We start from the raw sequence: 9481 nt of genomic DNA, 5'->3' as shown, positions 1-9481 counted from the left end.
AGGCACCACTGGGAGTTGAACCCAGGATCTCCTGTTTACAAAACAGATGCTTTAAGCCAGCTAAGCCATGGTGCCTGTGGGTAGCTATAACACACTGTCTGCCCACACCTGACTCCCTGCCATCACCACTGGGGCCTGACAAGTGTTGCTCGTGTTTGGATTCTGTAAAGCAGAGGAGCAGGTGAAGTTTTACTCCTAAGGTGGGTGTGTGATTCTTTGCACAGGTCTATGCTGCAAAATTAGGTCGGTTTAACTACATTACTCAGGGGTGTAAAAAAATGTAACACCCCCCCCCCCAGCCATGCAGTTCTATCAACCTAACCCATGTGCAGATAGCGCTGTGTCAACAGGAGGGCTTCTTCCATCAACAGAGCTTGGGGAGGGGCTTGGTTAGTGAAGACCCAGAGAACAGGCGGCCCATGACTCTTGCATGTGGGGAGGCTGGGCATGAGCTCTGGAAGCTCCCTAGAAGTTAGTCCACCTCTTGCTCGCTCCTCTCCTCCCTCCTCCTTACCTGCTGCTCGTGCCTCTACACCCTCTGCCCCAAGGTCTGCCCACCACCCACACCTCTCTGCCCCTCCTGTGACACCCATCCTATCCACCACCCACACCTCTCTGCCCCTCCTATGACACCCGTCCTGCCTGCCACCCACACCTCTCTGCCCCTCCCCTGAGACCCGCCCTGCCCACCACCCACACCTCTCTGCCCCTCCCCTGAGACCCGCCCTGCCCACCACCCACACCTCTCTGCCCCTCCCCTGAGACCTGCTCTGCCCACCACCCACACCTCTCTGCCCCTCCCCTGAGACCTGCTCTGCCCACCACCCACACCTCTCTGCCCCTCCTGTGACACCCATCCTGCCTGCCACCCACACCTCTCTGTCCCCTCCCCTGCCCAGCCCAGCCCACCCCACCGCTTGCACCTCTCTGCTCCCACCCTGAGACCCGCTGTGCCCACCTCTTTCTTCATGCTGCTGTTGTTATTCCATGAATCATCAAGGATGGAATAAAAAGTTGAGTTTACTCCAGGGTGAGGAAAGAAAAGAGCCACCAACCCCCTGGCAAAGCTCAGTGCCCCAGAGAAAACCTGCCCCCTGCTATCGCAATCACTGATGTGCTGGGGATATGGCGGGAAAGGGACTGTCTGAATTAAGGCAGCCCCAGAGGATGGGGGGAGCTGGGGGGGAGCACTGGGGGCTGGCAGGGAAGTGACTCTGCACAAGCGGCCCCTCCTCAGCCCATCTCTGCCCCCCTGTGTCTGTGGCTCCCAGCGCTGCTGGCCCCACCGACAACTCCCCTTTCCCCCCCCGGCTCTGGCTCCCCTCAGGAGCGGCCGATCCAGCTCCAGGAGCACACGGGCCCCCTGGGAACGGGACAGGGGTCAAGTGTCCCAGCCAGAGGGGGAAGGGAGCAGCCCAGGAGTTCTCAGACGGGGGGTTACAGCCCCTCGTGGGGGGGGGGGTGAGGTTATTATGTGGGGGTCACAAACCGCCCAGCTCTGCAGGCAGCAGCAGTGAGGGTGGCAATGGAGCAAAGTCTGCTGTGAAAAGTGATATTGACAAATGTCTTCACACCCCCAGTGTTCAACAGTAACTATTTGAAAACCCTTTTCTGCTTATAACAATAATTCAATTGATGTGTGTTCTAGGCTGAATTTAAAATTAGGGAGAAAAGTTAAACTCATTTGAAAGAATTGGGTTATAAATTAAGCATTTCAAATAACATTAAATATGAAAAAATGTGTTTTGAATTGATGTTGGAGGGTCGCACTCGGCACCTTGCTTTGTGCAAGGGGTCACCAGTTCCAAAAGTTTGAGCCCCACTGGGTTACACAGGGAAAGAGCAAAGAGAGACCCTGAAACAGGCCTGCAGGGGAAACCCCCGGGGAGAGGGGTTCCCAGCTCACACATCTTCCCCGCTCCAGTTCCTGCCCCATCCCTGGGCTGTACCTCCAGTGCCGAGGCCATCACAGATCCCCTCTCTGCCCAGGGGCTTGCACAGGTAGTTCCTTCTGCCAGGCCTCTGCCTCACTGAATAATTGTATAAATTCACTGGTGCTCCTCCCCTCCCCCCTGCTTCTTCCTGTGACCCTTCTGCCAGTTGGAGGTGGCAGCAACATGGGCCAGGTTCAATATCTTGGGGATCCTTTTTAACAACACAACACAGAACCCGCTCGAGCCCCCACCCAGTAACCTGGGACAATCCCACACCACCCCTGGGTGTCTCTAGGGGCAATACTTCCCCTGGCCAGCACCCAGTCTGAGGCCGTGTCTACACTACCAATGCCAACAAGGGGTTCCACTCAACAACGATTCACAGCAGTGCGGCCCGACACACGGTCATTTTCATCCTCTGAGTCAGGAAACCCACAAAAGCCTCTTCTTTTGTACTGGGGCAGGCAAAAATAAGGGGACACTAAATTATTCTGATTGCTAAAAGCAGGTTTAGGGGGTTGTGTATTTTTGAAAAACAAAATCAGTACTGATCTTTCTAACTAGCAGCATGAGATAAAGAAAAGAACCTGGACAAACCTTGTCAGTAACGGCTAATGTCCTAACTGGGAAATCAGCAGCAGTTTGTAGCTGGGGGAGCGAACAGTCTGAATGTGTGTGACCCGACCCCAGCCCCCAACCCCACATAGCAGCAGGACTTGGCACTCTCTGTGCATTGGTGTGGTGGTGAGTGGTTCACCAAGCGGTGACAATCCAAGGAGGTTCCCTGAGTCAGTTTCACTCCTGAGGAGATTCTGCACCAAAAAATAAAAATTCTGTGCACAATATTTTCAAATTCTGCAAATTTTATTTGCCAATAAATAAATGTGGAGGCTCCAGCATGGTAGAGGGGAGCAGAGGCTCCTGAAAGCACAGAGGTGGGAGATCACCTTGCAGCCCCCTCTCTTCTCCAGGAAAACAGACTTGGTGGTGAGGCTGCACCTCTCTGCCGCCTACTCCAGGAGCCCCAAAAAGACTCCCCAGAACTGCTCATGAGGGGTGCATGACCACTCCTGTGGCTTCCCTATCAGAAAGTCAGATCAGCTGGCCCTGGGTGATTAGAAAGGCCCTGGGGGCTCCTGCCACTACTACCGGCAGCACCGTGGGGCTAAAGCGGATTCCTGCCCACCCTCGCTCTGCACGGCGCACCACTCCCAGAAGCACCTGGCACGTCCCTGTGGGGTGTGTCTCTCACACGCTTCCCCTGCCCCAAGCACCAACTCTGCCATTGGAACTGCAGCAATGGGAGCTACAGGGGTGGTGCCTGTGGGCAGTGGCCCCAGGAGATCCCCCCCGGCCTCCTCCATGTAGAAGTTGCTGCCAGATGTGGGTGCGGGTCACTTTCAGGAGCTTCCCAAGTGAAGGTGCTACACCCCAACACTCTGCCCCAGCCCAGATCCTGCACACACCCGAACTCCCTCCCTGAGTCTGCCACAGCCCCCCCACACCCCAACCCCTGCCCCAGCCCAGAGCCTGCACCTCATGCACCCAAATTCCCTCCCAGAGCATGCACCCCCTCCTGCATCCAAACTGCCTCCCCTGCCCTGCCCATCCCAGAACCGGCACCTCATGTACCCAAACTCCCTCCCAGAGCCTTAGGCAGAGATGGGGGGGGGGCGGGGAGGGGAAGGGGCAGGACTTGGACCCGTTCTGGGCATCACCAAAAGTTACATAAACCTGGCAACCCTGAGCTGGAGCCCTAGTCACTGCCCAGCTCTCGCCTTCCAGGAGGGAACTCTGTGGGGCAGGGCTCTGCTGGGGCTTTCTTCCTTCCTTTAATCACCGTGGAAGGGTGAACAGGGAGAGAATTTGTTCTTCTTTTCTGAACACACGCAGGCAGCTGGATTATTTCCAGGGCTGTAATAAAAACCAAACTAGCAGAGGATGGTTTCGATGCGTCGACCTCTGGGTTATGGGCCCAGCACGCTCCCGCTGTGCCACTCTGCTGTGGGGGGAGGGGGGCTTCCTGCAGGATGTAGTCACAGTGCAGCTCCCGAGCTGTGCCCTGGCGAGCTGTGCCCAGGGGATTTAGACACTTTAGCGGCAGGTGATTGACACGTGCTGGGTCCCAGCCCCAGCGCTGAACTGACCCGCGCTCGCTGCTTTCTCCGCCGGGGGCTCCTTGGTCCGATGGTTCAGCAGCACCAGCCCCGCCCCCGCTTTTCCCCTGGGGAGACCCGGCCCCTCTCCTGCCCCCTCCGGGCTGAGGCGGGTCCCGCTACCCCGCGGGTCCCAACCCCCCTGCGAGGGGCCGGGGGCGGGGCCAGGCCCGGGGAGGAGCCGCCCCTTCCTGCCCCCCCCCGTCCCGGCCCCCGCCCCTGTGTGCGGCAGCGGGGCCATGGCCGGGGCTGGGAGCGCGGCGCGGAGGCTGCTCCAGCCCTGCAGCCTGCGGGGAGGCACGGTGGGGCCGGGGGCAGCGCGGGGCGGGGCCCGGGGGCAGGGGCGGCTCTACGTTTTTGGCCGCCCCAAGCAGTCATGCGCGGGAGGCGCCCCGGAGCCGCGGGAGCAGCGGACCTCCCGCGGGCATGACTGCAGAGGGACCGCTGGTCCCGCGTGGCTCGGCTGGACCTCCCGCGGCTGCGGACGGTTCGCGGGTCCGGCGGCTCCGCTTGAGCTGCCGCAGTCATGCCTGCGGGAGGTCCAGCCGAGCCGCGGGACGAGCGCCCCCTCCGCAGTCATGCCTGCGGCAGGTCCAGTCGTCCCGGGGCTCCGGTGGACCTCCCGCAGGCATGACTGCGGCAGGTCCGCCGGCCCAGCCTGCCGCCCCCCCCGGCCGCAGGGGACGCCCCCTAGATTTTGCCGCCCTAGGCACCAGCTTGTTTTGCTGGTGCCTAGAGCCGCCCCTGCCCGGGGGGCGGGGACACGCGTGGGGCGGACACGCTCCTGCCGGGAGGGGCCGGGCCCGGCTGCCTGGTTCGCCCCCTGCCCGGGGGGGTCCCCGCGCTCCCCGCGGCCGGAGCGGGGCTGCCTGGGGCTGCGGGGGGCGAGTGGCCCGGGCGGGACGGAGCCCGGGAGCTGCAGGAGGCCGGAGCGCGGCTCGGCTGCAGAGCTCGGAGCCCAGGCTGGGCCCGGGGGGTGGGATCTGGGGTGTCAGAGCCGGACTGTGGGGGGAGCGGCTGGGGATGGGGACTGTGGGGCTGCTGGGAGTTTGGGGTGGGCTGGGGGGGACTGTGGGGCTGCTGGGAGTTTGGGGTGTGGCGGGGGGGGTCAGGGCTGGGGGGGGACTGTGGGGGAGTTGGGAGTTTGGGGTGCGCTGGGGGCTCAGAGCTGGGGGTTGGGGATGTTTGGGGGGCTCCATGTTCAGATCTGGCCCTGCGGGGGCTTTGGGGGCTGGCACTGGGGAAAGTGCGGGACTGTCTGAAGTTGGCTGCTTGGGATGTGGGTGAGGCCCCGGGGAGCCGGGGGTTGGGCTGCACCCCTGTCCCTGCAGCCTGGGGCCCTGCGTTTCCTTTGGAAAAGCTGCTCCCTGTTTCACCAGCTCCTCTCAGTCTGAGTCCCAGGGACCCTGCACAGGCGTCTGCCGGGCAAGACGGGCCCTGAAATCTGGCAGCTGGGAGGTTTGCAGCAGTTTCTAACCCTCCCTCCCCTGCTTCTTCCAGGAGGCACCACAAAAGCATCTGCCCCCCCTGGGAAAAGAGAGAGAAGCAGCCAAAGCCGAGGAGGAGCAGCAGAGCGAGGAGCTGTTGGTAGGTGCCCAGAGCCCCCCGCCACTGAGGTTTGCCTGGCACAAGAATGACCTGGTGAGTGCAGGGCCCACCCTGCCAGCCTCAGCCAGGGACCCATCCCCGCTGGAGCCCAGGGAGCCTGCAGGGTCAGACACGGGGGTAACGTGATGCCCTTAGGACGCAGGAGGCTGCTGGGCAGGAGAGGGTCAGTCTGTGTTAGCCCAGAGCCCCTGCCCACGGGCTGTCTGGATGTCACAGTGACCAGGGATCTTTTCTAGCTCCTGTGGGGGATGGGGAGGAAGGAGATGAAATGTGGGCTGCAGAGATGGAGGATTTGGCTCAGTGCACGTTGATGAGGTTTCGGGGAGAAGTGTCCCTCCTGTAGGTGATGTACAGCTCACCCCGGCCCTGATCCCCTCCTCCCTTCCTGGGATAAATGAACTTCCCATCACTCACCGCAAGAGATCTCGTGTTCTGGTAAATAACTCTGCCACCCGCCCCAAAGCGCATTTATGATTTTCCCCAGTTACCGAGCAGGTGAATTTCAGTGTTGATAACTGCAAAATAATGCACATTGGAAAAGATAATATCAAATACACATAAAATGATGGGGTCTAAATTAGCTGTTACCACTCAAGAAAGAGATTTTAGAGTCACTGTGGATAGTTCTCTGGAAACATCCACTCAATGTGCAGCGGCGTCAAAAAAGCAAACAGAATGTGGGGAATCATTAGGAAACAGAGAGACAGTAAAACAGAAATTATGCTATTGCCTCTATATAAATCCATGGTACGTCCACACCTTGAATACTGTGTGCAGATCTGGTCGCCCCATCTCAAAAAAATACATTGGAATTGGAAAAGGCACAGAGAAGGCCAACAAAAATGATGAAGGGTCCGGAACAGCTTCCGTATGAGGAGAGATGAATAAGACTGAGGCTATGGCTACACGCCGCAGCTTTTAGCAACACGGCTGTGCTGCTACAGCCGTGCCGCTAACAGGCGCACAGAGTAGCTGCTGTTTGTTGGCAGGAGAGATGTGCCAGTGTAGACAAAGCCTGAGACTGTTCAGCTTGGACAAGAGACTACTTGGGGGGGAGGGGGAGGATATGGTAGAGGTCTATACAATCGTGACTTGTGTGGTGAAAGTAAATAAGGAAGTGTTATTTACTCCTCATAACACAAGAACTAGGGGTCACCCAGTGAAATGAATAGGCAGCAGGTTTAAAACAAACAAAAGGAAGTATTTCTTCACACAGCACATAGTCAACCTGTGGAACTCCTTGCCAGAGGATGTTGTGAAGGCCAAGACGCTAACAGGGTTCTAAAAAGAACTAGATAAGTTCATGGAGGACAGGTCCATTAGTGGCTATTAGCCAGGATGGGCAGGGATGGTGTCTCTGGCCTCTGTTTGCCAGAAGCTGGGAATGGGCAACAGGGGATGGATCACTTGATCCATGGGACACCTGGCATTGGCCACTGTCGGTAGACAGGATACTGGGCTAGAAGGACCTTTGGTCTGACCCAGTCTGGCCGTTCTTATGTTCTATGTTCCCCTGTTACTGAGCCGCCCTCTCCCTGTTGCAGAAACACGGCAGCCGAGAGGCAGAAGATCGTCTGGGAGTCCATCACCTTAACAGTCCATCACCTTAACCACTCGTCCACCTCACCTAAACTATCAAGAAAGAGACAGGAGGAGAAATCTAAGGCCAGCAGAGCTAGGGACAATAAGGAGTTTTAAATACTAAGCAGAAGCAGGGGCTGAATGAGCTCCCCCCCTCACATCTAGTGAGGAGCTGGGGGAAAGACTTCAGGAACAGACCGTGTTTGCATAGACACACCTACTCTGCCTAGCTATGCAGCATGATGGGGCCGCTTTCCCAAAATGACCAGTTTTGGCTGGTGGTGGGTTACAAATCACTTTACAATTGAATGGAATGAAATGTTATTATCCTTCCTGCATGAGTGAAGGGCAGCAGAACATACCTAGTCCGTCCTGATGGAGGGCTGGGTGGGTGAGGAATAGCTTTTATTGGACTTCATAGCAGTGATTGAGAACATCACCCTAAACCAGTGGTCCCCAAACATTTCACTCTGTGCCCTCTTATCCATGGCTGTGGCCCCTCGGAAGCCGCGGTCAAGAACCGGGGCTGGGAGTGGGGCTGTTGCTTGCTGGGAAGAGGGGTGCAGATAGGGGTAAGGGGGTCGAGGCCGAGCTGGGAGCCAGAGCCCCAGGCTGAGTGTGGGGTTGGGGAAGAGCTGGGGCAGAGTGGGGCTGAGTGCTGCTCCCTCCATGGGGGCTGGCTCAGGCCCTGAGGTGCCCCCATGAATGTTCCTCTGTGTCCCCCTAGGAGTCACGCCCCACATTTTGGGAACCACTGAACCCTACTCGCTAATCAGCGGCTAGTGATGCCAAAGCCCAGGGAAAGGGAGAACAAGTGTGGGGGCCCCAGCACTGGAACCATGTGAAGGGGCTGCAGGAGAGGGGCAATGGCTGGTGGCCCAGGGAGTTAAGGGCAAAGGGGGCACAGGAGGGGGCAGGAGTTAGGGGTGAAGGAGGTGCAAGGGTTGGGAGTGCAGGAGCTAGCGGTAAAGGGGGAGTGGGGATCATCCAGGGGCAATGGGGAAATACCAAAGTACAAGCTTTGCCCAGGGCACCATTTCCCCTAATGCTGGTCTGAGCAAACAACTGGAAATGACCCTTCAGTGAGACCAGAACCATCGTGTAGAAAAGCCCCTTTGTTAAGTGGTGGTGGCTGAGGGCTTAGGGAGATGGGTTAGAAAGCAACAGGCGTCTTTCTGTGGAGGTTTGATTCTTGCCTGGTAGGCAAGGCTGGTGTGTGGTGTCTCCATGGCTGTACTTTCAGTGTCTGATCACCCACAGGGAGCCAAGTCTAGACATATTTGGAGGCTCTATGCCAGGGTTTCTCAAACTTCCTTTCACTACAACCCCTTTCTGCCAAAAAAAAAACCTTACTACATGGCCCTGGAAAGAGGGACCAAGCCCCTCTACACTGAGCAGAGGCAGGGGAGACAAAGCCTGAGCCCTGCCCCAGTTAGGGGAGGGCAAAACCAGAGCTTGAGGGATTCAGCCCTGGGTGGTGGGGTTCAGACATTTGGCTTCAGCCCCAGGCACCAACAAGTCTAATGCCAGCCCTGGTGACCCCATTAAATCAGAGTCACATCCCACTTTGGGGTCCTGACCCACAGTTTGAGAACCACTGCTCTATGCTGAGGGGAGAGAGTTTTCCTGTGGGTGCAGTTATGCCACTTTGGAAGTGGTGGCAGCTATGTCAGTGGGAGAAGCTATATCAGTGGGGGTGCAAGCTGTGGTGTTTACCACATTTAAGAAGTTTAATCAAACCCCATTTTTAAAACCACCTGTGGTCTGGGAATGGCAAAGGAGCTCGATGAAGCAGGATTTGTCCTTCAAAGTCCTGGAGATCACGATTCCATACTCAGGTCATTGTGGGGGTATAGCTCAGTGGTAGAGTGCTTGACTGCAGCTCAAGTGATCCTCAAGTGGTCAGATTAGATGCTCTAATGGTCTCTTCTGGCCATAAAGTTGACTAATTTCTGAAAAACGGAGTGTAGCATTGGGAGCAGCGTCTGATGTTTTCCTGTCTATCCGGCTTGCTTCCTAGAACGAACGCTCCTTGAGTGGGGTGATCCACAGGGAGTAGCTCAAACCTCCAAAGTGCCTGGCCAGGGGCAGGACATTAGCACAGCAAGGGAGGGGTGTGGCAGTGACATCACAAAGGCCTTTTGCAGGACCTCAGACTATTGGTCAAAGGTGGTGGGGAGGTGGTGACCTCACAGAGAGATG

At 57.6% G+C, this 9481-nt stretch overlaps 1 non-coding gene across 1 annotated transcript; it reads right to left on the bottom strand.

Annotated features, from left to right (window-relative positions):
- On the bottom strand, positions 1-75 carry TRNAT-UGU. Its single transcript has one exon. It is a non-coding gene; the product is annotated as a tRNA-Thr (tRNA).
- Between the last annotated feature and the right edge of the window lie 9406 nt (positions 76-9481).

The sequence above is a fragment of the Mauremys mutica genome, unplaced genomic scaffold (genome assembly GCF_020497125.1).
Source record: "Mauremys mutica isolate MM-2020 ecotype Southern unplaced genomic scaffold, ASM2049712v1 Super-Scaffold_100104, whole genome shotgun sequence".
Taxonomy (NCBI): domain Eukaryota; kingdom Metazoa; phylum Chordata; order Testudines; family Geoemydidae; genus Mauremys; species Mauremys mutica.
Note: the sequence above shows the minus strand (reverse complement) of the source record. Positions and strands in the feature narration are given on the sequence as shown.